We start from the raw sequence: 27,422 nt of genomic DNA, 5'->3' as shown, positions 1-27,422 counted from the left end.
ATACAGCAGGGGCCCGGCTATCAGGGACTGCCGGGCCCCTGCAGTGATCGGGCACGCACCGCTTTGGTCTCCGCCCGATCACCATGACATAATAGTACGTCAACATAGAAAAAAACATACAATGCAACAGCTCTCTGCAAACCAAATAAAATACAAAAATGTATTGTAATGCTAATGCTATGCTTATAAATTAGAGATGCTTGGCAAATACATTTTGTACAAAATTATTTGAGCCCGTCTGCCGCACGTCGAGGCGATCTCTGTAAGACGGGAACCTAACACTAAGTTCAACCTGTTATGTGCTACACCCCCTGATCTCTAATTTCTAAGCATAGCATTAGCATTACAATACATTTTTGTACTTTATTTGGTTTGCAGAGTGCTGTTGCATTGTATTTTGTTCTATGTTGTGTTTTCAGCCATAGCAACGTGCACCTGCGCATTGGAATGTGCTGACTAACCCCCTTTTTTGTTTCTTTGCAGTTTGTATCGGGGGTATGGCTGTCTCCATTTGGTTGTGCACTCCTGACCAGCCTGTTTGCCTCATAGGCTAATTTTAATTAGCATGAGTATAAGGCCTAGTTCACACGAACGTGTGTGATCCGTGGCCGTATTGCGGCCCGCAAATTGCGGGTCGCAATACACGGCCACAGTTCCGTGTGCATTCCGCATCTCGGATGCGGACCCATTCACTTCAATGGGTCCGCAAATCCGGAATTGCGGAACGGCCGCACGGAACGGGACCCCTCGGAAGCACTACGCAGTGCTTCCGTGGGGTTGCGTCCCATACTTCCGTTCCACAAAAGATAGAACATGTCCTATCTTTTTGCGGAATGGGCGGATCGCGGACCCATTAAAGTGAATAGGTCCGCGATCCGATGCGGCTGACCTACGGCCGGCGATCGTGCATTGCGGCTCACAATTTGCGGGCCGCAGCACGGGCACGGGTCACACACGTTCGTGTGAACTCGGCCTAAAGCAGGCATGGCCAACCTGCGGCTCTCCAGCTGTTGTAAAACTACAACTCCCACCATGCCCTGCTGTAGGCTGCTAGCTGTAGGCAGTCTGGGCATGCTGGGAGTTGTAGTTTTGCAACAGCTGGAGAGCCTCAGGTTGGCCATCCCTGGTATAAAGCTTAGCCTGCTCTGCATGCATGTTGGTACTTGCATTCCCTGGATTCAATGGAGGCCATTTTGGCACCAAAAATGATAAAAACCAAAGGGGGCCCAGCATGCATGTGGAACCTACACCCCCTGAACTTCATGGTCGCTGTCATGGCACTTAACAGGTTGAACTTAGTGTTAGGTTCCCGTCTTACAGAGATCGCCTCGACGTGCGGTAGACGGGCTCAAATTATTTTGTACAAAATGTATTTGCCAAGCATCTCTAATTTACACTCACCTAAAGAATTATTAGGAACACCTGTCAACCAATCACATGGCAGTTGCTTCAATGCATTTAAGGGTGTGGTCCTGGTCAAGACAATCTCCTGAACTCCAAACTGAATGTCAGAATGGGAAAGAAAGGTGATTTAAGCAATTTTGAGCGTGGCATGGTTGTTGGTGCCAGACGGGCCAGTCTGAGTATTTCACAATCTGCTCAGTTACTGGGATTTTCACGCACAATCATTTCTAGGGTTTACAAAGAATGGTGTGAAAAGGGGAAAACATCCAGTATGCGGCAGTCCTGTGGGCAAAAATGCCTTGTGGATGCTAGAGGTCAGAGGAGAATGGGCCGACTGATTCAAGCTGATAGAAGAGCAACGTTGATTGAAATAACCACTCGTTACAACCGAGGTATGCAGCAAAGCATTTGTGAAGCCACAACACGCACAACCTTGAGGCGGATGGGCTACAACAGCAGAAGACCCCACCGGGTACCACTCATCTCCACTACAAATAGGAAAAAGAGGTTACAATTTGCACGAGCTCACCAAAATTGGACTGTTGAAGACTGGAAAAATGTTGCCTGGTCTGATGAGTCTCGATTTCTGTTGAGACATTCAAATGGTCCGAATTTGGCGTAAACAGAATGAGAACATGTATCCATCCTCTGATGGCTACTTCCAGCAGGATAATGCACCATGTCACAAAGCTCGAATCATTTCAAATTGGTTTCTTGAACATGACAATGAGTTCACTGTACTAAAATGGCCCCCACAGTCACCAGATCTCAACCCAATAGAGCATCTTTGGGATGTGGCGGAACGGGAGCTTCGTGCCCTGGATGTGCATCCCTCAAATCTCCATCAACTGCAAGATGCTATCCTATCAATATGGGTCAACATTTCTAAAGAATGCTATCAGCACCTTGTTGAATCAATGCCACGTAGAATTAAGGCAGTTCTGAAGGCAAAAGGGGGTCTAACACCGTATTAGTATGGTGTTCCTAATAATTCTTTAAGTGAGTGTATAAGCATAGCATTAGCATTACAATACATTTTTGTACTTTATTTGGTTTGCAGAGTGCTGTTGCATTGTATGTGTTGTTATATGTTGTGTTTTCAGCCATAGCAACGTGCACCTGCGCATTGGGATGTGCTGACTAACCCCCTTTTTTGTTTCTTTGTAATAGTACGTCAAAATGCGGCAAGTCACTTGCCGCCATGACATTCTATTACGTCATATGTCAGGAAGGGGTTAAAGTCGATGGGTCCCTGGAAAATCACTGACACAACACGGATGGCATCCGCTGACCAGTGGTAGAAGATGCTCTGGAAATTAATTTTCACCTGAGCAGTGTCTGTGGAAACCAGATGACACATGGAGGGCAAAAAATGGACACACAGACCAAACACAGATCTTTCATGAACATCTCCACAGAGGAAACACATAAAGATTTTCCCCAGACATCAAACGACATGGAAATGTGAACAAGAACATGAGGCTTAGGCCTCATGCACACAAACGTTTTTATTTTTTCCGTTTGCGTTCCGTATACGGTCCATATACAGAACCATTCATTTCAATGGGTCCGCAAAAAAAAACGGAATGTACTCCGTATGCCTTCCGTTTCCGTTTTTCCATTCAAAGATAGAACATGTCCTGCTCTTGTCCATATAACGGACAAGGATAGTAATGTTCTATCAGGGGCCAGCTGTTCCTTTCCGCAAAAAAAGGAATGCACACGGACGTCATCCATATTTTTTGCGGATCAGTTTTTGAGACCGCAAAATACTGAAAAGCCATACGGTCATGTGCAATAGGCCTTAGGCTTCATTTAAACAACTGTGTTTTTGGTCCGCATCTGATCTGCATTTTTTGCGGATTGGATGTGGAACCATTCATTTCAATGGGTTCACAAAAAATGCGAACAACACTACGTGTGCTGTTTGCATCTATATGTCCGTTCCGTACTCCCGCAAAAAAGATAGAACATGCCCTATTCTTGTCCGTTTTTCAGACAAGAATAGGCATTGTTACAATGGGTCTTCAAAAAAAAACAGATGCAACATGGACGTCATAGGGATGACATCTATGTTTTTTGCGGATCCACATTTTGCGGACCGTAAAATACATACGGTCATGTGAATGCACCCCTATGGTGGTGGGTGTGGTACATGAACTTTTTTGCATTTTGAATGGTTTAAATGGTGGCATATTTTTCAATCGTGATATGGGGTCAATAAAATTAGTTGCTCTGTGTTAGAGATTATGATTCCCTTGGTGCTAGTGTGCTGTAAAATACCGTATTTTTCGCCCTATAAGACGCACCGGCCCATAAGACGCACCTAGGTTTTTGGGGAGGAAAATGAGAAAAAAATATTTTTTTACCAAAAGGTGTGCTTTTGGTGGGTTTGGAACTAATGGTGGTCTGTGGATGGCACTATTACTGGGGATCTGTGAAGGACATTGTTATGGGGGGATCTGTGGATGACGGACACTGTTATGGGGGGGATCTGTGACGGACACTGTTATGGGGGGGATCTGTGGCTGGCACTGTTACAGGGGGATCTGTGGCTGGCACTGTTACAGGGGGGATCTGTGGATGGCACTGTTACAGGGGGGATCTGTGGGTGGCACTGTTATATATGTGCCATCCACAGACCCCCCACCCCATAACAGTGCCATCCACAGACCCCCCCCAGCCCACAACAGTGCCATCCACAGACCCCCCCAGCCCACAACAGTGCCATCCACAGACCCCCCCAGCCCATAACTGTGCCATCCACAGATGTCCCCCATAAAAATGTCATCCACAGATCCCCCCGCCGCTCCAGTATACTAATATAAAATGTCTCATTCAATTAATAGTTATTAAACATGCCCCCCAACTCCTAATAGTACCTTACATCCTAACCGCTTCAGTACAACGCAGGCAGGCAGGCCGGGCGGCCGGCGCGTCACTCACTGACGTCACTTGCCTGCGCCGCCTGCTTCATTCATAAAGTAGGCGGCGCAGGCACGTGACATCAGGGAGTTACGCTGCCGCCCACCAGGCCTGCCGCCTGCATTCTACTGAAGCGGTTAGGATGTACAGTACTATTAGGAGTTGGGGGGCATGTTTAATAACTATTAATTGAATAAGACATTTTGTATTAGTATACCGGAGCGGCGGAGCTATAGTACACTGACTGCACCGCCCCGCCGCTATTGCCGGCCCCCAGCTCCTCCTCCCAGTCCAACCCCCGCTCGCTCATACATTGCAGCTTGCGATGTAAAACTGCCAGCATTCGCCCCATAAGACGCAGGGGCAGTTTTCCCCCATTTTGGGGGGAGAAAAAGTGCGTCTTATGGGGCGAAAAATACGGTATACGTTTTTAAAGGGGTCGTCCACTGAGCTCATCACTGCAGCGCTGCTTCCATTGAAGTTAGGAGCAATCCTGCGATGCCAAGATCAGTCCACCACAAAGTGATGTCTGCTTCCAGCATCGGAACTATTGCCAACCAGCTGATCAGCAGTGGTGCGAGGTGTTGGACCTCCACCTATCTGCTAGGGATAGGATACGCTATCACTTAATAAACAATGGAAAACCACTTTAATACCCCAGTTCTTGGAAAGCATACCTGAGCTTGAATTTGTTAATTTGTGCTGATTATAATTTGTACTGGCATTACAGCAGTTATCCTACAAAAGCCATTTAACACCTACCTGCAGGGCTACACGTTTAGCATCATATCCTGCAACAAGGTCCTATACAGTCAATCCATAAATATTGGGACATCGACAGAATTCTAACATTTTTGGCTTTATACACCACCACAATGGATTTGAAATGAAACAAACTAGATGTGCTTTAACTGCAGACTGTCAGCTTTAATTTGAGGGTATTTACATCCAAATCAGGTGAACGGTGGAGGAATTACAACAGTTTGCATATGTGCCTCCCACTTGTTAAGGGACCAAAAGTAATGGGACAGAATAATAATCATAAATCAAACTTTCACTTTTTAATACTTAGTTGCAAATCCTTTGCAGTCAATTACAGCCTGAAGTCTGGAATGCATTGAAATCACCAGACGCTGGGTTTCATCCCTGGTGATGCTCTGCCAGGCCTCTACTGCAAATGTCTTCAGTTTCTGCTTGTTCTTGGGGCATTTTTCCTTCAGTTTTGTCTTCAGCAAGTGAAATGCATGCTCAATCGGATTCAGGTCAGGTGATTGACTTGGCCATTGCATAACATTCCACTTCTTTCCCATAAAAAACTCTTTGGTTGCTTTTGCAGTATGCTTTGGGTCATTGTCCATCTGCACTGTGAAGCGCCGTCAAATGAGTTCTGAAGCATTTGGCTGAATATGAGCAGATAATATTGCCCGAAACACTTCAGAATTCATCCTGCTGCTTTTGTCAGCAGTCACATCATCAATAAATACAAGAGAACCAGTTCCAATGGCAGCCATATATGCCCATGCCATGACACTACCACCACTATGCTTCACTGATGAGGTGGTATGCTTAGGATCATGAGCAGTTCCTTTCCTTCTCCATACTCTTCTCTTCCCATCACTCTGGTACAAGTTGATCTTGGTCTTATCTATCCATAGGATGTTGTTCCAGAACTGTGAAGGCTTTTTTAGATGTTGTTTGACAAACTCTAATCTGGCCTTCCTGTTTTTGAGGCTCACCAATGGTTTACATCTTGTGGTGAACCCTCTGTATTCACTCTGGTGAAGTCTTCTCTTGATTGTTGACTTTGACACACATACACCTACCTCCTGGAGAGTGTTCTTGATCTGGCCAACTGTTGTGAAGGGTGTTTTCTTCACCAGGGAAAGAATTCTTCGGTCATCCACCACAGTCGTTTTCCGTGGTCTTCCGGGTCTTTTGGTGTTGCTGAGCTCACCGGTGCGTTCCTTCTTTTCAAGAATGTTCCAAACAGTTGTTTTGGCCACGACTAATGTTTTTGCCATCTCTCTGATGGGTTTGTTTTGTTTTTTCAGCCTAATGATGGCTTGCTTCACTGATGGTGACAGCTCTTTGGATCTCATCTTGAGAGTTGACAGCAACAGATTCCAAATGCAAATAGCACACTTGAAATGAACGCTGGACCTTTTATCTGCTCATTGTAATTGGGATAATGAGGGAATAACACACACCTGGCCATGGAACAGCTGAGAAGCCAATTGTCCCATTACTTTTGGTCCCTTAACAAGTGGGAGGCACATATGCAAACTGTTGTAATTCCTACACCGTTCACCTGATTTGGATGTAAATATCCTCAAATTAAAGCTGACAGTCTGCAGTTAAAGCACATCTTGTTCATTGCATTTCAAATCCATTGTGGTGGTGTATAGAGCCAAAAATTTTAGAATTGTGTCGATGTCCCAATATTTATGGACCTGACTGTATGTACTTTACACTTTTAATGCCACATCCTAGCAGTCTTAGGCCTCATGCACACGGCCGTGCTGTTTTTTTGCGGTCCGCGGATCCGCAAAAACGGAAGGCCCATTGTAATAAATGCCTATTCTTGTCTGCAAAACGGCCAAGAATAGGTCATGCTATATTTTTTTTGCGGGGCCAATGAACGGTGCAACGGATGTGGACAGCACAGTGCTGTCCGCATCTTTTGCGGCCCCATTGAAGTGAATGGGTCCGCACCCGAGCCGCAAAAAATGCAGCTCGGATGCGGACCACAAAAACGGTCGTGTGCATGAGGCCTTAAAAGGATGTTCACACTAACAAAACTAATCCCTATCCACAGGATAAGGGTTCATGCCGTCCATAACCTGGCCCCTCCCTACATCTCTGAGCTACTTTCCCGATACACCCCCACACACACTCTCCGATCCTCACAAGACCTCCTTCTCTCCTCTCCTCCTATCGCCTCTTCCCACAATCGACTCCAAGATCTCTCCCGTGCATCCCCCATACTCTGGAACTCGCTACCCCAACATATCAGACTCTCACCTACAGTGGAATCCTTTAAAAGAAACCTGAAAACCCACCTCTTCAGACAAGCCTACAACCAGTGACCCTGCTGCCTCTATACCGCCATGACCAACTTCACCCGCCCCTACTGTGTCCTTTTCCCATACCATGTAGATTGTAAGCCCTCACGGGCAGGACCCTCTCTCCTTCTGTACCAGTTTGTAACCCGTCTTTATGATTAGTGCAATTGTCTGTATTATGTATGTAAACTCCTTCTCATATGTACAGCGCTATGGAATGAATGGCGCTTTAATAATAAATAATAATAATAATGCACACAACCGCTCTGTGTTTTGCGGTCCGCAAATTGCGGATCCACAAATTACGGAACGGGTGGCCTATGATAGAAATGCCTATTCTTGTCTGCAAAACGGACAAGAATAGGACATGTTCTATTATTTTTATTTTTTTGCGGGGACACGGAACAGAGCAACAGATTGACAGCACAGTGCTGTCCACATCTTTTGCAACCCCATTGAAATGAATCGGTCCGCATCCGAGTAAAAAAAAAAGTGCAAACCCCCAAACAACGGTCATTTGCATGAGCCCTAAGGGATGTCTGATTATTCCCACTGGAACTCCAAGGGAGTACAGCACTTGGCACCGTCTCCAGCAGTCCTAAAGAAGTAAATGAAGGGGGGGGGGGGGGGGGTCATACATGCGTACCACCGCTCCATTCTCATAGGTGACTCTGGGAACACCGTGTTCTTGATTGCTGGGCCTCCTGGTGATCAGGCACTTATCCCATATCCTGTGGATAGAGGACAACAGTTGCTAATGGGGAAAACCCCTTTAGCCCCTTTTTTTAAATCAGTTTAAAGGGGTTGTCCGAGATTGGGGACATTGTTGTAATAGTACTAGAATGACATACATATTTCACACATGCATGTCCTACTTGCGCCACATATTTCTGAAGCCCCGTTTTGATACTGCAAATTATTGGCCGGAAGTGACTATTTTTGTAAAATCAGTGACGTACCGGGTCCCTTGAAGGCGAGCGAAGCCTTTTCTTCTGCTTCGCAGGGAGCCTTTGTGACGTCACTGTCTGTCTGTCATTATGCAGAGCGCACGGAGGGGCGGTAACTAGGCTTGCAGATATCGCGCTAAGCCACGCCCCTCTGGTCTGGTGACGTCACCGGGCATTGATCTTTCTAATGGGGGAGGAATATGTGCAGCTGGAGGCGGGATATGTATGAGGAGTGGACGATGTGCGGCAGGAGGATGATCATGTATGAGGGGGACGGATAGATGGAGAAGTGGACGATGTGTGGCAGGAGGCAGAATATGTAGGAGGGGGGCGGGTGCAGGCACGAGTTGAAAGACAGTAGAAACCAGGAGATGCCGCGCTGCGCTGGGACCCACAGTGCAGTGCGGCAGGAAGTCATCACACAAATAAACATCAATGTCAACAATCTGTGGGGGACCGTAGGAGCCATGCAGCAGTGTAAAAAATACCTAAAAACATCAGGGGAACCTTGACTCGGCTAGTAATAGTGAGTAAACTATTTTTGAAAAAATTATTTTGATCATGGATAACCCCTTTAACCACCTCAGCTCCCCTAGCTTAAACACCCTTAATGACCAGACCACTTTTTACACTTCTGCACTACACTACTTTCACGGTTTATTGCTCGGTCATACAACTTACCACCCAAATTTATTTTACCTCCTTTTGTTCTCATTTGGTGGTATTTCATTGCTGCTGCCATTTTTACTTTTTTTGTTATTAATCGAAAGTTACCGAAATTTTTGCAAAAAAATGACATTTTCACTTTCAGTTACAATACATTTCTATATAAATTTTTCTCTAAATTTATTGTTCTACATGTCTTTGATAAAAAAAAAAATGTTTGGGTAAAAAAAAAAATGGTTTGGGTAAAAGTTATAGCGTTTACAAACTATGGTACAAAAATGTAAATTTCCGCATTTTGAAGCAGCTCTAACTTTCTGAGCACCTGTCATGTTTCCTGAGGTTCTACAATGGCTAGACAGTACAAACACCCCACAAATGACCCCATAGACACCCTAAGGTATTCACTGATGGGCATAGTGAGTTCATGGAAGTTTTTATTTTTTGTCACAAGTTAGCGGAAAATGATGATTTTTTTATTTTTTATTCTTTTCCTTCCAAGGTCTCATATTCCACTAACTTGTGACAAAAAATAAAAACTTTTTGGGGTGTCTTCTTTCCAAAATGGGGTCACTTGTGGGGTAGTTATACTGCCCTGGCATTTTAGGGGCCCTAATGCGTGAGAAGAAGTCTGGAATCCAAATGTGTAAAAAATGCCCTGTAAAATCCTAAAAGTACTCATTGGAATTTGGGCCCCTTTGCCCACCTAGGCTGCAAAAAAGTGTCACACATGTGGTATCGCCGTACTCAGAAGAAGTAGGGCAATGTGTTTTGGGGTGTATTTTTACATATACCCATGCTGGGTGAGATAAATATTTCTTTAAAGTCAACTTTTTCCATTTTTTTATACAAAGTTGTCATTATAGAGAGATATTTCTCTCACCCAGCATGGGTATATGTAAAAAGACACCCCAAAACACATTGCCCTACTTCTCCTGAGTACAGCGATACCATATGTGTGACACTTTTTTGCAGCCTAGGTGCGCAAAGGGGCCCAAATTCCAATGAGTATCTTTTAGGAGGGCATTTGGATTCCAGACTTCTTCTCACGCTTTAGGGCCCCTAAAATGCCAGGGCAGTATAAATACCCCACATGTGACCCCATTTTGGAAAGAAGACACCCCAACGTATTCTGTGAGGGGCATGGCGAGTTCATCGAATTTTTCTTTTTTTTGGCACAAGTTAGCGGAAATTTATTTTTTTTGGTTTTTTCTCACAAAGTCTCCCTTTCCGCTAACTTGTGACAAAAGATAAAATTTTACATGAACTCGCCATGCCCCTCACAAAATACCTTGGGGTGTCTTCTTTCCAAAATGGGGTCACATGTGGGGTATTTATACTGCCCTGGCATTTTAGGGGCCCTAAAGCGTGAGAAGAAGTCTGGAATCTAAATGTCTAAAAAATTTTACGCATTTGGATTCCGTGAGGGGTATGGTAAGTTCATGTGAGATTTTATTTTTTGTCACAAGTTAGTGGAATATGAGACTTTGTAAGAAAAAAAAAAATAATAATAATAATCAATTTCCGCTAACTTGTGCCAAAAAAATGTCTGAATGGAGCCTTACAGGGGGGTGATCAATGACAGGGGGGTGATCAGGGAGTCTATATGGGGTGATCACCACCCTGTCATTGATCACCCCCCTGTAAGGCTCCATTCAGAGGTCCGTCTGTGTTTTGCGGATCCACGGATCCATGGATCAGATCCGCAAAACACATACGGACGTCTGAATGGAGCCTTACAGGGGGGGTGATCAAAACAGCGTCTAATATACCTTTTAGGGGTTAAAAAAATCGCATCTACAGCCTGCCAGCGAACGATCGCCGCTGGCAGGCTGCAGATCAGCTAGTTTACCTCCGGTTCCTGTGAACGCGCGCGCCTGTGTGCGCGTGTTCACAGGAAATCCCGCGTCTCGCGAGAGGACGCGCCGGCGCATCCACTCAGAATAACAGGGCCGCCGCAAAGACGCAATCCTGCGTACGGCGGTCCTGTAGTGGTTAAGCGGGGTCCAAGCATGACAGATATTTTCAGCAGCAGCATTTTACACTTATTATTGCAGTGGGTGAAATCTAATTTGAAAATTCGAGGAACTGTTATTTTAGTTTTTCATATACAAATAGTACAAGTGATGATAAAAATCTTTGTTCTCAATTCACTGTTCAAATCCATCTTCATTGATGATGGGCTGCCTGCTCACCGAAGGATCAGCTTACATAGAAGTCTATAGAGGAGGGAAAGGTGGGAGGCAGCTGGACAAAGTCAGAGAGCTGAAGCTGGTTTGTAGGTGATTTACTGTCTTCTTGAACTGCTAGATTCACCTCTAAACAGCTCAGTTCTTCTATATAATGTCCGCCTTTACCGCTGATACTTCTGTGGGTATGCTACAGAGAGTTAGAAAACACAATTTGCTGTTTAGCCATGTGCTGTGTATGAGCAGACATGAAACCAGCTAGTCTCCACCTACCAGCTCGGGAAAAAAATTTAGATTTACAAATTGCAGAGGGCAAATCTGCTAAAAAATTTCAGATACAAGTCATGTAATAGAAATTGTGTTATCCCTCATGTACACACATGACAGCTTATTCTGAAAAATTTCCTGAAGCGACAGTTGCACTCTAAAGGGATTTTCTGCGATTTTCATATGGATGATAGCCTCAATATGAGATCGGCAATGGTCCGACTCCCAGCACCCCCTGACAATAAGCCAATTTGAGGGCGCCATGGCTTACCATACACAGCCCTGTCCATTGTATAGTTGCTGTGCTTGGTATTGTAGCTCAGCCCATTCAAGTGAATGGGGCTGAGCTGCACCTAGGTCATTTGACCAATGTTAGTGATGCCACATGTCCTAGGAAGAGGCCTAAGCGCTCATAGAGTGCTGCAGTCTCTTTTTATGCTGCTCAGCAAGGGTGGTGGGAGTTAGACCTCTACTGATCCTATATTGATGACCTATTCTGAGAGTAGGCCATCAATATGAAAATCCTGGAAAACCCCTCTAAGCCATTCCTTTTGCTATTTATCATTTCACATAAACAATTATTTTGCACAAATACATTAGATGTAGAACATTTCACCCTTCCCAAAGGTGACTTAGTGCACGGTTTACATGGAATTGACAGCTGCCCTCCAGTGAACTCTCTCCATGTAGCGTCATTGAACACATGATTGTATAGTTGGACATGTGATGTATGAGAATTCCGTACTAACGCTCGCGCAGCCGCAGTCACATGCGGAAGACGCCGCTCATCATGGACACACCACGGATCAATAGCCCAAGTATGAACGCTTGGTAAGCCTTATATTAACTTACACTGTGGTGGTTATACTGAATTAATTGTATCATTATTTGTACCTGAGAGGAGGCGGGTCTATTGGTGGTAGCACACCCACTGATTAATTGGTTTGAATTAGTACCCTTATATATATATGTAATATGAGTCACTTATAAACTTGTATGTAGCTTGAAAAAGACTGTTGTCGAAACGTTGCTGCTGTACATTTGGTGGATTAAAACACATTGAATTTGCTTCTGGAGTGCCGTGACCTTCTTCATCTTTGCTGGTATATTGGGGGTCTCTGAGGCCGAGACCTGACGCCACGAGCACCGCCGCAAAGTCTCTTGAATGTTTTCAAGTAAGTGGTGCTGTCCTACCAGACATTTTTTGTTGCCTCTCTCCATGTAACCCATGACCATGGCATTCCTCTGGTTATATCACCAGGCTTGCTGGTGATGCAAACAGACAATATGTTGAAGCCCCCTATGTATTAGGCCTTATGCACACGACCATAGGGCCTTGTATTGATAGGTCTATTTTCTTTCTTTCGGTCTTTCTATCTATCTATCTATCTATCTATCTATTTTTTCTAATTATTCACTTACACTTCAGGTGATCTGGTAACTCTTTATGCACTGTGCACTTTCATGAATTCCTTTTTTGATTTATTGTATTTTATGATGGCATATTTATGATTAGGCACTTTGATTATGTATTCTACACACTTTGATGTAGATTTTATGAATTTGATGCATATAAACATGTTCATTAATACCAATCATGTAATTATGAAATTAATCACATTTTGGCTATATATGACTGCACATGACATCATTTCATTTGCTTGACAAAGGCCTCATTGTGCTGGGCTGAAACGTTGCTGGGGAATAAACCCCCTTCACTGATTTTGGAGTACTGCCTCATCATTTGTTTTTGGATATCTATCTATCTATCTATCTATCTATCTATCTATCTATCTATCATAGTTCTCCTGTAAACGTATTGTATTGACATGATATGACATTATTGATCTGTGAACCAGATTGCCATCAGTGTCCTTCCAGCAATTATTTTTGTCAGGATACATGTAGCTAGGATGGGGAGATGCAGTGGCCACATACATTACATTTACAATGCTTTCGGAAAGTCTTCCGGCCCTTTCACTTTTTTTTCATATTTTGTTTTGTCGCCACCTTTTGCTAAAATAAAAAAAATATCAAGTTTTCCCCATCAATCTTTCACTGAGAAATTGAAAACAGAATTTTTGAAATTTTTGAAAATTTATTAAGACGGAGAAACAAAAATTTGGCATGGACATAAGTATTCAGACCCTTTGCTATGACGCTTGAAATTGAGCTCTGGGGGCCTCTCATTTCGCTTGATTATCTTTAAGATGGTTCTATGCCTTGATTGGAGTCCAGCTGTGGTAAATTCAGTTGATTGGACATGATTTCGAAAGACATACCCCTGTCCATATAAGGTCGTACAGCTGACTGTATATGAGAGCAAAAACCAAGACATGAGGGGAAAAGAACTGCCTGTAGAGAGCAGAGACAGGATTTTGTGGAGGCACAGATCTGGAGAAGGGTCCAAAAACTTTCTGCTGCACTGAAAGTTCCGAGGAGCACAGTAGCCTCCTTAATTCTTAAATGGTAGACGTTTGGAACAATCAGGACTCTTCCTATTGCGGGCAGCCCCACCGCACTAATCGTGGTTGAAGATACTTAGTAAGAGAGGTAACCAAGAACCCACTGTTCATTCTGGCTGCGCTCCAAAGACCCTTAGCGTAGATGGGAGAAGTTCCAGAAGATCAACCATCACAATAAAAGACACAAACAAAAAAGCCCTCTTAGACTGTGAGAAATAAGATTCTCTGTTCTGATGAAATTAAGATTGAACTTTTTGGCCTCAAATTCAATTCTAAGCGTCATGTCTGCAGGAAACCAGGCACTGCTGAATACCATCCCTACAGTGAAGCATAGTGGTGGCAGTATCATGCTGTGGGGTGTTTTCAGTGGCTGGGACAGGGAGACTGGTCAGGGTTCAGAGAAAACTGAATGGAGAAAATTACTGAGATATTCCTAATGAAAACCTGATCCAGAGTGCTCTGGACCTCAGACTGGGCTGAAGGGCCACCTTTCAGCAAGACAATGACCCTAAGCACACAGCCAAGACAACACAGGAGGTGCTTTAGGATAACTCTGTGAATACTCTTGAGTGGCCCAACCAGAGCCCTGACTTGAACCCAATCGAGCATCTCTGCAGAGACCTGAGAATAGTTGTCCACTGATGGTCTCCATCCACCCTGACAGAGCGTGAGAGAATCTGCAGAAAAGAATGGCATAAAATCCCCAAATCCAGGTGGTACAACCCTTGAAGACTGGAGGCTGTAATTACTGCCCAAAAATTAGCAAGATTTCAAACATTCTGTTTTCACTTGCATTATGGGGTATTAAGTGCAGAATGATGGGGGAAAACTAGAATTTTTAAAAAAATTTGTAAAATATAAAAATGTGAAAGGGTCTGAAAACTTTCCGAATGCATAGTACATTGGCTGAACCCACCAAATTCAGGACTGGCTGACAGTCTAATGTTCAGTTGATCGTTTGGCATTTGTTGGTGGGAAAAGGATCGGCATTTGGAATTCAACATGCCCTATCCATTGTTCTCATGAGAAATAATTCAACCACAGAGGTGTCAGGCACACTGCACACTCGGTGGAGCCAAGTATGCATGTGTATGGGAGCTCATGGCCAAACAATGGTTCAGCCAATAGCTATCAAAGGGGTTATGCAGTCATATAGAAATATATACCCATGAACATAATTGTCGACCACAACCCCTTACTAATGATAACTTGTGTTTAGTTTGGGCTCCGTCTGCGTCCTCAAGTCTGTGATCATGTGACAGTATACAGTGGACAAATCAATGCTTTCCACCAAAGTACCATAACCACCTTAGTTTGAAAGGTTGTCAGCTTTCTTCATATTTATCACTTATTCTCAGGATCGGTCATCAATATCAGATTGGTAGGATCCATCTTCTGGCACCCCCAGCGATCAGCTGCTTGAAGGAGCCGTGGCGTTCATCCAAGTGCTCCTTCTCCTTCAGTGCTGCCCTGCCCGCCTCTATAATGAATGTGCAGTGAGTGTTTGAAGGATCTGCAGCGCTCCAGTCGTCCCCTTCAATGCCAACCTGCCCTCTGTGAGTAAAGCTGGGCTGTAACAGCTGATTTCAGGACAATCCTCTGACTATGTAAGTTGTATTAGATATTAGACTGACGTTCATACATCAGATGCTGGGGGTTAAATGATGATCGGACATGTTGAATTATCCCCTGTTCTCAAGAGCCGCTAAAGACACCTCTTATTTCATTTATTCTCTTCCCATCATTGAGAGCACATGCACACTTGTCTGAGCGTGCATGTTTATGGGGTCAGGAGGAATAGCTGTCAACTGAATGCTCATTTGGTTATCTGCATCTTTACAATCCTACTTAAAGTAGCTATCCCATGTTTAATGTAAAAATAGAAAATCAGACATGATATATAGTAAATTACAATCTTTCTAAACCCAGTACCTCGCATGGAAAAAGAGATCTCCCCATTCATTGCTGCAATTGCTTTGCTTGATTCTCTCCAGGCTGACAGCTCAGGGGGTGCGTCCTTTCTGCTGTAACTCTCACCCTGTCACAGATCAGGAGGCATGTCCTTTCTGCTGCAGCTCTCACCCAGTCACAGATCAGGAGGCATGTCCTTTCTGCTGCAGCTCTCACCCTGTCATTGCTCTGGGAGGCATATATTATCTGCTGCAGCTTCATGGGGCATGTCCTTTCTGCTGCAGCTCTCACCCTGTCACAGATCAGGAGGCATGTCCTTTCTGCTGCAGCTCTCACCCTGTCACAGATCAGGAGGCATGTCCTTTCTACTGCAGCTCTCACCCTGTCATTGCTCTGGGAGGCATATATTATCTGCTGCAGCTTCAGGGGGCATGTCCTTTCTGCTGCAGCTCTCACCCTGTCACAGATCAGGAGGCATGTCCTTTCTGCTGCAGCTCTCACCCTGTCATTGCTCTGGGAGGCATATATTATCTTCTGCAGCTTCAGGGGGCATGTCCTTTCTGCTGCAGCTCTCACCCTGTCACAGATCAGGAGGCATATCCTTTCTGCTGCAGCTATCACCCTGTCACAGATCAGGAGGCATGTCCTTTCTGCTGCAGCTCTCAACCTGTCACAGATCAGGAGGCATGTCCTTTCTGCTGCAGCTCTCACCCTGTCACAGATCAGGAGGCATGTCCTTTCTGCTGCAGCTCTCACCCTGTCATAGCTCTGGGAGGCATATATTATCTGCTGCAGCTTCAGGGGGCATGTCCTTTCTGCTGCAGCTCTCACCCTGTCATAGCTCTGGGAGGCATATATTATCTGCTGCAGCTTCAGGGGGCATGTCCTCGGGGAGCATGTCCTTTCTGCTGCAGATCCCTCCCTGTAACTGGCCCAGTTTGCAGAGGCAGATGGTTTTATATCACAAGCTGGTCTGTTAAGAAGAAGAGGCTGACTGTAGATAACTCAAAAAAGAGGGAAAGGCTGAGCAGGAGAGGAGAGAGTGTAAGCAGAGCTGCATGGCCAGCCTCTGTCTTCATCTGTATGTGATTCTCTATCCAATACTGTACGAGTCTCCTTGCACATTATTAGTGGTTCTCTCCAAAGAGACCCAAACGGAGGATAAATTGTTCTCTATTGGCTGTCCAGTTCAGCTCAGCAGTAGGATGTGAAGAGTACTATACATATCGAACACCAGGGGGCACTATAATAATGATTTAAAGGGAATATCTTGCAACTGGAACATTTTTATTTTTTTTTCACATTAAAGGGGTTTTCCAAGATTTTATAATCCAGAGGATAGGTCATCAGTATCAGATCGGTGCGGGTCTGACACCCAAAAACCCCACTAATCAGCTGTTTGAGAAAGCATCAGCACCCCTGCGAGAGCCGCTGCCTTCTCTCTGCTTTTCCTAGGTCAGTGACATCACGTTCATCTGTCACATGGCCTAGGAGCAGCTCAGCCCTATAGAAGTGAATGGAGCTGTGTGCAATACCAAGCACAGCCACTATACAATGTACGGCACTGTGCTTGGTGAGCACGGAGCAGGCCGTGGCACTCAAACTCAAACAGCTAATCGGCAGTGTTCCGGTTATCGGACCGCCACCGATCAGATGAAACCTATCCTGAGGATAGGTCATCAGTGTAAAAATCTCAGAAAAGCCTTTTAAGTAAATTACAAAAGTAATTTGTTTTTCATTTAGTGTAGGGATAACCCCTTTAAATGATTGTTGGTGCTCCTACACCCACAGGACACCTACCAAACACTTGTTTAAAGGCTGTATGCTAAGGCCGGGTTCACATATGCATTGTTAACTCCGGCTCTGTAAACCAGTCATTGTAGATGCCGGCTTTCAGTCAGACAAAAAATTCTACACTCATTGTTTTTTGTCTGGCCGAAAGCCAGCATATATGCTGTAAAGCAGCCGGATCACATTACAGTGAATGGGAATCTGACGGTGCGCGGTGGTATCCGGGTATGACGAATATGATGAACTCTGTTCCTCCCCCTAGGGGACTTAAACATGCGATCATTAGATCTCTTGTCCTATAGACTGCATTGAATTACCAACAGATTTAATATGTTCTTATAGATCCCTGCCACAGGCAGAGCTCCATAGGAACGTATTGGTCTGGCAGTGTCACGTACGTTCCCGCAACAGGTGGCAGGAAATCGGTGAGACTGGCAACACGTGGTTTGATCTGACATGTTTTCCGTTTGGATCAAATGACGTCTGTGTTGTTTCTGGTGCTTGCCACCCCTTCTTTCCCCAGGTGTGGCTATTAGGGTCATTTAACCTTCTCTATTTATAGTTGCTTCTCCCTACAAACTATAGATTGGCGTGGTATTAAAAAGCAGGAAGTGCTCAACCCCATATACAGTGGAGCATCTATACAGGGGGGGCAGATCCTGCACTTGTGGTCCTCTGCTAATGGCAATCCCCAGCAAAAATGCATACAATGGAGGATGCCTGCAGCGGACCACAAGTACCACAATGGACATCCTACACAGGATAACAAATGTGTGGATGTGATTGCTTCTCCCACAATGCTGTGCGGTTTATAGCTTCTGTTTGTACCTTTGGATAGATTGTGGTTGAATCTCGGCTGAGTTCCTGATGCTTCCATTGCTCCTTTGAAGTTAAGTCTTTCCTTTCCCTTTTGTCTTTTGTTTGGGTTCTGTGTTTTGCATTTCCCTATTGTTTGTATTAGGCCTGTAGGAGACTCCTGTTCGTCCTTCCTTTTGAAGGAACAGGTAGTCTCGTCCCTGCCATTAGTACCAGGGTCCTATAGGGCTTGATAGGACTCTAGGTATTCCTGCGTATAAACTCGCCTACCTTTGGGGTCTGTTCATACTGGTAGTCAGGATTTGGTTAGGGTTTTCACTAGGAGGTGCCCCATTTTCCTTCCTAGTTCTCAGGCCTGATTCCCTGTTACCCCCTTTCCCTCCCTCCTATGCTCGGTGTGGTTTTTCCCTGCCACACCGAAGCGTGACAGGCAGCCAAGGAATGAACAGCTCCCCTGGTTGCCGCAAGGGGGAGCCATTCAGGCCCCGAAAGTACAGCACTCCAGAGGAAAAACCTCTCAGGTGCCATGGACACAATTGACCACGGCATCATCTGTGGGGTTATATGTCTGTGAAGTTACCGCCGATCATAGACATTAGCTCCAAGTGTCTGCTGTTTAACACAGTAGAAACCCGGTGGTTATGGTGCTTGCCCAGCTTTTGAGCAGTCACCATGTTTAATGATCCGACCTAATCCAAGATTTCTCCCTACAAATTCTCACCATACCATTTGATTAAACAGTAAAACTAATAGCTCTCTCTCTATTAGTAGTCAGAGGTAAGGGCGTGGGAGAGCCAGAGGATCTTGTATATGAGGACTCCCAAGCAAGTGGACTCCAGCACCCAGCTTTAGCAAAATGTCTAGGTCACTTCAAGTAAGTGACCCAGTATTTTGCTCAGGGTGTCTGCTACCCATTTATACTGCTCTCAGATAGGGCAGCATAAAACTGGTGGCAGGTTCCCTTTAATATGCTGATAAATATGCAGTTGTCTGAGATAGTAAGATAATTTAGCCAATGCCTCCGAATACTGTAAAAAAAAATATTACACGCTATTTTCTGTGCAGTCTTTATGACTAGGCCGGTCCATCTTTTGTTCTTTTTCACAGACTGCAGTGGGGGTGTACTGCTAATCACTGTGATTGGCTGCAGTGGTCAAGTGCCATATACATAAACTTCTCTGCTGCAGTCAGGGTAGCCGGTGAAATGCCCGGTAGGCCCCTTGCCTGTCTGCTTATACTACAGCCAGAGCCACCAGCAGGGCAGTTACTATACTTTCAGGCGCCTGGCTGCTATCAGGTGCTGGACTGCAGCACTGGCACACATATCATTTACTTGGTGAAAGGGACAGCACAGTACCTTGCAGCGCTTGTTCCTTTCTCCAAAGTAAACTTCACCGACCCGACATGAGCGGACAGCTCCCCCCCCCCTCTGTAGTGTGATATTCCATCATGTGTGAGGAGGGGGCGGAGCCAGAGGAGCCGAGGCAGCAGCAGGAGATAATGGAGACTCTGCTCTCTCTGACCTCCTGTGTTACTGTGCCTCCAGTATAAAGTTCAGTTCTCTTCTCTCACTGGTCCCACTACTCCACACAGCAGCACTGGGGTAAGTTACTGTGGGAGGGAACTGGGAAGTTAGGAGAGTCCTGAAGCTGCTGCCCCTGCACATCTTGTGTCCCCCTGTTGTTCCAGCCCCTCACAGACCGTTGCCCACCAACTATCTCACCTATACTTTATACAGAGCAAGAAGTTATGTCTCCCAGTGTCCCCCTCTTCCCTCTCATCAGTGGCATTTCACACTTTCCCAGCCCCTCACCCCCACATAATATGTAATGTCTCTGGAGGTTATATCAGTACTGGAGCGTTATAAGAGGAGCGGCTGATATCAGTCACATAGGATGTAATGTCTCTGAAGGTTATATCAGTACTGGAGCGATATAAGAGGAGCGGCTGATATCAGTCACATAGGATGTAATGTCTCTGGAGGTTATATCAGTACTGGAGCGTTATAAGAGGAGCGGCTGATATCAGTCACATAGGATGTAATATCTCTGAAGGTTATATCAGTACTGGAGCGTTATAAGAGGAGCGGCTGATATCAGTCACATAGGATGTAATGTCTCTGAAGGTTATATCAGTACTGGAGCGATATAAGAGGAGCGGCTGATATCGGTCACATAGGATGTAATGTCTCTGAAGGTTATATCAGTACTGGAGCGTTATAAGAGGAGCGGCTGATATCAGTCACATATGATGTAATGTCTCTGGAGGTTACTGTATTTTTCCGCCCCATAGGATGCACTTTTCCCCCCAAAAAAATGGGGGGGAAATGCCCCTGCGTCTTATGGGGTGAATTCTGACATTTTTACATCGCAGGCTGCGATGTATGAGCGGGGAGGGACTGGGAGGAGGAGCTGGGGGCCGGCAATTGTGGCGGGGCCGGTGCAGTCACTGTAGTCCGGCCCTGCCTCTACAGTGCTGCACTATACAAATATAAAATGTCTCATTCAATTAAAAGTGATTAAACATGCCCCACCACTTCTAATATTACCATACACCCTAACAGCTTCTGTAGAATGCAGGCAGGCCGGGCGGGCGGCAGCGTAACTCCCTGATGTCATGTGCCTGCGCCACCTACTTTATGAATGAAGCAGGCGGTGCAGGCACATGACGTCAGTGAGTGACGCGTTGGCCGCCCGGCCTGCCTGCCTGCGTTGTACAGAATCTGTTAGGGTGTACGGTAATATTAGGAGTGAGGGGGCATGTTTAATCACTTTTAATTGAATGAGACATTTTATATTTGTATGCTGCAGCACTGGAGCGGTGGGGGGGGGGGGCAGTTTTATGGGGGACATCTGTGGATGGCACTGTTATGGGGTGGGGGGGGTCTGTGATGGCACATATATAACAGTGCCATCCACAGATCCCCCATAACAGTGCCATCCACAGATCCCCATAACAGTTGCCATCCACAGATCCCCCCCATAACAGTGCCACCCACAGATCCCCCTCCATAACAGTGCCATCCACAGATCCCCCATAACAGTGCCATTCCCAGATCCCCCCATAACAGTGTCCTTCACAGATCCCCCCATAACAGTGTCCTTCACAGATCCCCAGTAATAGTGCCATCCACAGACCACCATTAGTTCCAAACCCACCAAAAGCACACCTTTTGGTTAAAAATATATTTTTTCTTATTTTCCTCCCCAAAAACCTAGGTGCGTCTTATGGGCCGGTGCGTCTTATAGGGCGAAAAATACGGTATATCAGTACTAGAGCGTTATAAGAGAAGCGGCTGATATCAGTCACATGTGATGTAATGTCTCTGGAGGTTATATCAGTGCTGGAGCGTTATAAGAGGAGCGGCTGATATCAGTCACATGTGATGTAATGTCTCTGGAGGTTATATCAGTACTGGAGCGTTATAAGAGGAGCGGCTGATATCAGTCACATATGATGTAATGTCTCTGGAGGTTATATCAGTACTGGAGCGTTATAAGAGGAGCGGCTGATATCAGTTACCTGTGACTGTGGATAGGTCATCAGTATCTGATTGGTGGGGGTCTGACACCCGGGACTAGGGATCGACCGATATTGATTTTTTTAGAGCCGATAACCTGTGAACTTTCAGGCCGATAGCCGATAATTTATACCAATATTTTGTGCATTTTCATTAAAAAAAAAATATATATAAATCCTACACAAATCTGTTGTTAAATGAAGAGATGCCATTATATATCTAAGAATAAATATTTATACTTAATATTTTCGTGTTTTTTTAAATTTAATAACTATTTCCCCCTTAGGGGCTAGAACCTGGATCCCTTGTCCTATTCACCCTAATAGAGATCTATCAGGGTGAATAGGACTTCACACTCTCCCTGCTGCCCGGTGCATAGTACACACAGCAGCAGGGAGCGTCCTGGCTGCCATGGTAACCGATCGGAGCCCCGCAATTACACTGCTGGGGCTCTGATCAGAAGCTGCCACTGCCACCAATGAAGATAACTTGCCCATTAATTCAAATATAGCGACACCTGATCCGCGGCAGTTAACCCCTCAGGTGCAGCTATATGATTCACCCGCCTCCTATATTTGAATTAATAACTGAGTTAACATCATTGGTGGCGCAATGGCCACAGCCCCTCCCCTCCTCCTCCCCTCTTGCGTCTCACTGGTGGCAGCAGCAGCACAGGGGGGAGGGACTGCTTCCTTCTCCCCTGTGCTGCTGAGGAAACATTGATCGCGTTGATAGCAGCACGATCCATGTTCGCGATTCGTTATCGGCATATCGGCAAGGTTAGATGCTGATACCGATAACTTTGAAAATCCTGAATATCGGCCGATAATAACCGGTCGATCCCTACCTGGGACCACTGCCAATCAGCTGTTTGAGAAGGCACCGGGGCTCCTGTGAGCCCTGTGCCCTTCTCTGTGATTTTTCTGGGCCATGTGACGTCACGTTCATTGATCAAGTGGCCTAGGAGCAGCTCAGCCCCATAGAGGTGAAAGGGGCTGAACATGATACCAAGCACAGCCGCTATACAATGTACGGCGCTGAGCTTGGTGAGCTGTGAGGAGGCCGGGGCACTACTGCGAGCACTTAATAAACTTATCCTTTTGACTATGCAGGAATCATTTCCTTCACTTTGGATATTGTTTAGGCTGGGGGACTGGGTGGTTCATCTAGGACAGGCATCCTCAAACTGCGGCCCTCCAGCTGTTGCAAAACTTCAACTCCCAGCATTCCTGAACAGCCTACAGGTATCAGCTTACAGCAGGGCATTGTGGGAGTTGTAGTTTTACAACAGCTTGAGGGCTGCAGTTTGAGGATGCCTGATCTAGGACATGGCATGTCCATGTGTGACTGCTGTCTAAACTACTGACTGTAAATAACAGATACAGTTATCAACTAAATGAGTTGCTTAAAGGGAGTCTGTCATCACAGTTTCACCTTTTTAACCCTTCCCATAGCTTTCTAGCAGCATTACAGTTGATAAAAACGTTACGTTTATAAGCAATCGTGGACTTATAAAACTGGCAAAAATCATCTTAGTAGGATATGCAAATGAGGGCTCGCAAGTGCCCGGGGGCGGCGTCAACCTCGTAGGTGCCCAGGCAGCTCTGCCTTATCGTCGCTTCCCCCCGCCCATCCTTTCCTTCTGCCCACCCATCCTTTCCCTCTGCCCGCCCATCTTCTTACTTCTTCTCTCGCCGAGATCCCGCGCCTGCGCACTGAGTCCGTTGGCCGGCGCAGGCGCACTGCGATGTCCATTCCTGGTACGGCATCACAGTAATTAATGCGCATGCGCCGGCTAACGGACTCAGTGCGCAGGCGCGGGATCTCGGCGAAAGAAGAAGTAAGAAGATGGGCGGGCAGAGGGAAAGGATGGGCGGGGGGGAAGCGACGATAAGGCAGAGCTGCCTGGGCACCTACGAGGTTGACGCCGCCCCCGGCACTTGCGAGCCCTCATTTGCATATCCTACTAAGATGTTTTTTGACAGTTTTATAAGTCCACGATGGTTTATAAAGGTAACGTTTTTATCAACTGTAATGCTGCTAGAAAGCTATGGGAAGGGTTAAAAAGGTGAAACTGTGATGACAGACTCCCTTTAAAGAGAAACAATTTGATATAGTGCAGTGCACAATACGGTTCTGTTTAGCATACTGTTACTGTATTGTGTGCTAAAATGCATACATTCATGTGTGCGAGACTGAAAAATGAACAAGTTATATCTCCAGCTCTAGGGTGGGCCCCCAAAATCAATTCCACTGGTGGGCCCTAGGCACCCCAGTCCGACACTGGCTGCAGTCCATAAACAAACAGTAGGAGAAGGACCAGTCTAGTGGTGCAGAGAAAGACGGTGGAAAAGTGATGCATATGTGATCTTTTATTTTATTTTTTTTATAGTATCTGGGGGCGTTCTCAGACAACACTTTTTTAACAGTAGCCCTGAAACAGGGCACGCACCAAAAAGTGGGGGGAAAGAAATCCATGACAGCGCTGTCCTGAAATAGTTCCGAAAATTCTATATATATTTATTATACTTTTATATAATAACTTTTATTAATATATTTTATTATTTATATAATACACTTTTATTTGTTTTAAATGTATATTCTAAATTGTTTCTTTTATTTCCAGGTTTAATGGAAAATACAAACAATGAAAAAACAGCAACAGGTTTTCAATGCGGCCACAGACTTTTGGACCCTATAAAACGCGCAAGATGGTCAAGAAGTTGGTATCTGGGGGCATTATTACTGTGCAGACATCCAAGCTGCGGGTGGGCATGGAACCAGCTGGACACAGCTGGTGGAAAGATTGTATGTCAGAAAACAAGCTAGATCCTTATTTGTGAAGAGTGTGTATGTAATTTATATGCTTACGGGTATTTCAGAATATGGTGGCTGTAAAACTGACACGATCTTCACAGTAAGGCCTCATGCACAATTTGCGGTCCCCAATGCACGGGCAACGTCCGTGCGGCAGCCAGGCCGGATTGAGACCCATTCAACTTGAATGGGTCTCTGATCCGTCCGCACCGCAAAAAAATAGAACGTGTTCTATTTTTTTGCGGTGCGGAGGCACGGACAGAAACACCACAGAAGCACTCTGTAGTGCTTCCGTGGGGTTCCGTGCCTCCGTTCCGCACCGCAGCTCCGGATTGCGGACCCATTCAAGTGAATGGGTCCGGATGCAGGGAGCACACGACCAGTGCCCGCATATTGCGGACCCGCTGTTTGCGGGCCGCAATACGGCCGTCTGCATGAGGCCTAAAGCAGTGAGTTTGCATATTATTCAATTAAGTGGATTAATGTGTGCTCACTGCCAGTCTGGAGCCCACCACAGAACATATCTTCTTCTAAGGCCTCATGCACAGGATCGTATGTATTTTGCCGTCCGCAAAAAAAGGATCCGCAAAAAATATGGATGACGTCCGTGTGCATTCCGTAATAGCTGGCCCCTAATAGAACAGTACTATCCTTGTCCGTAATGTGGACAATAATAAGACATGTTCTATTTTTTTTGCAGAACGCAAATACGGACATACAGAAACGGAATGCACACGGAATACCTTCCGTTTTTTTGTGGACCCATTGAAATGAATGGTTCCGCATACGGTCCGCAAAAAAACGGAACGGACACGGAAAATAAAACGTTTGTGTGCATGAGCCCTAATTGATTTGTAACTTATGCTGGTCAAATCATAACTTAGAGCTAAGGGTACGACCACACAGTCAGGTTTCTCCATGCAGTATTGGGAGCATAAACCAGGAGTGAATTCTAAAGAGGAGTCGTATGTGTTCTTTATACTTTCTTTCCTTTATGAGCCACTCCTGATTTTGGCTTTCAAAATTGCATCTGGAAACCTAACTGTTGGACCATACCCTAATATATTATTTGTGGGGAAAAAAATTCTTAAAAGGGTTTTTTCACTTCAGAAAATAGCATTAATTATGTAGAGAATGTTAATACAAGCCACTTACTAATGTGTTGTTACTATCCATATTGCTTCCTTCGCTGTCTGGATTCATTTTTCCATCACATTATACACTGCTTGTTTCCATGGTTATGACCACCCAGCAATCCAGCAGTGGTGGCCGTGCTTGCACACTATAGAAAAAGGCACCAGTCTATGTGAGCTCCCACTGTCCTGGTCACCAGAGAGGCTGGCATTTTTTCCTACAGTGTGCAAGCACGACCGCTGCTGCTGGACTGCAGGGTGGTCGTAACCATGGAAACGAGCATTGTATAATGTGATGGAAAAATGAATCCAGCCAGCAAAAGAAGCAATATGGGTAATAACAATACATTAGTAAGTGCCTTGTATTAACTATCTCTACATGATAAATGCCACTTACTGAAGTGACACAACCCCTTTAAGTGATTTACCTCATGAGAGAGAGAAATCTGTATGACTTCTTGTCATGAGGTGCTGTTTTCATCTGCTGATAGTTTTCAGGCATTGTCCTGGCTGGACCTTATCATGTCAGAACCGGGGTCCGGTGGAGCACACTGAGGGACCCTGACCTGCATCCAAACCTACATTAGATTACAGTGGACTGAAATCTACTGTTCAGACTGTGTAATGTGTACAGTAGGGTGCAATCTGCCATGTTTATTTTAATAGCAGAATTGAGTCCTATCTCACTTTTTCAAAATCTTTTTAGGCTTGTCGCAGAGTCTTAAAAGGGTTGTGCTACCAATAAAGGATATTTTAATATAATCCGGCATGAAAAATTATTAATTATTTTCTGTTACAGAAACTATACTTCATTATACTGGTGCCCCCAGTGTATCATCTATATAGTTATGTGCAAATCCCCCTACTGAGATGGTCACACATGCTCAGTTCCATCCTTGAACTACCATCAACCTTATCTACGTTAGAAGTTGTCACAAGTAGAGGGAAAGAGCTGCAGCAGAAAATACATGCCCCCTTCGCTGTGACAGGGAGAGAGCAGAAGCAGAAAGGCCATGTCCTTGAGAGCTACAGCAGAAAGACACTCCTCCTGAGCTGTGATAGGGATAGAACTGCAGCAGAAAGGACACATCCCCGAGCTATTCGCCTGAAAGAAATGTAGCGCAGCAACTGGAGCTGTGAATGGGGAAATCTCTGTATCCATGCAGGGCCAGTTTAACTGTAGGGTGAACGGTGCCACTGCATCGGACCCACCAGCAGCAGCTCATATGACTCCTTCCTCCCAACCATACTGGATCTGGTGGGACAGTTAAGAGGATGCATCATGTCCCATATTCAACTGTATCTGCGTCCTCACAATGCAGATACAGTTGAATATAGTGGTGAATCAGGAAGCTCCTTGCCTCACCATTCTCAGGCATGTGTGGTCCCCATCAGTAGACATGATTAATTCACCTCATCTTGCCTGATGTGCTGACTGGGAGAAGCTTTTTTTTTTTTTTTTTTTTACTACAGGGGCATCACTGTTGGTGCAGTAATGGGGCTTCATTGTTA

At 45.3% G+C, this 27,422-nt stretch overlaps 1 protein-coding gene across 4 annotated transcripts in view; it reads left to right on the top strand.

The window, feature by feature from the left end:
- The window catches only part of ZNF219 (zinc finger protein 219), a 110,172-nt gene that overhangs the window by 32,654 nt on the left and 50,096 nt on the right, over positions 1-27,422 (top strand). For 3 of the 4 annotated variants that reach the window (XM_040416730.1, XM_040416734.1, XM_040416735.1), the window contains exon 2: positions 24,587-24,768. The gene's annotated coding sequence lies outside the window, so the exon portion shown is untranslated. Of the gene's footprint in view, positions 1-24,586; positions 24,807-27,422 lie in introns of all 4 variants that reach the window. The other variant, XM_040416732.1, reaches the window with a different exon arrangement.

The sequence above is a fragment of the Bufo bufo genome, chromosome 2 (assembly GCF_905171765.1).
Source record: "Bufo bufo chromosome 2, aBufBuf1.1, whole genome shotgun sequence".
Taxonomy (NCBI): domain Eukaryota; kingdom Metazoa; phylum Chordata; class Amphibia; order Anura; family Bufonidae; genus Bufo; species Bufo bufo.
The sequence above is the reverse complement of the archived record's forward strand: the minus strand, read 5'-3'. Positions and strand labels throughout refer to the sequence as shown.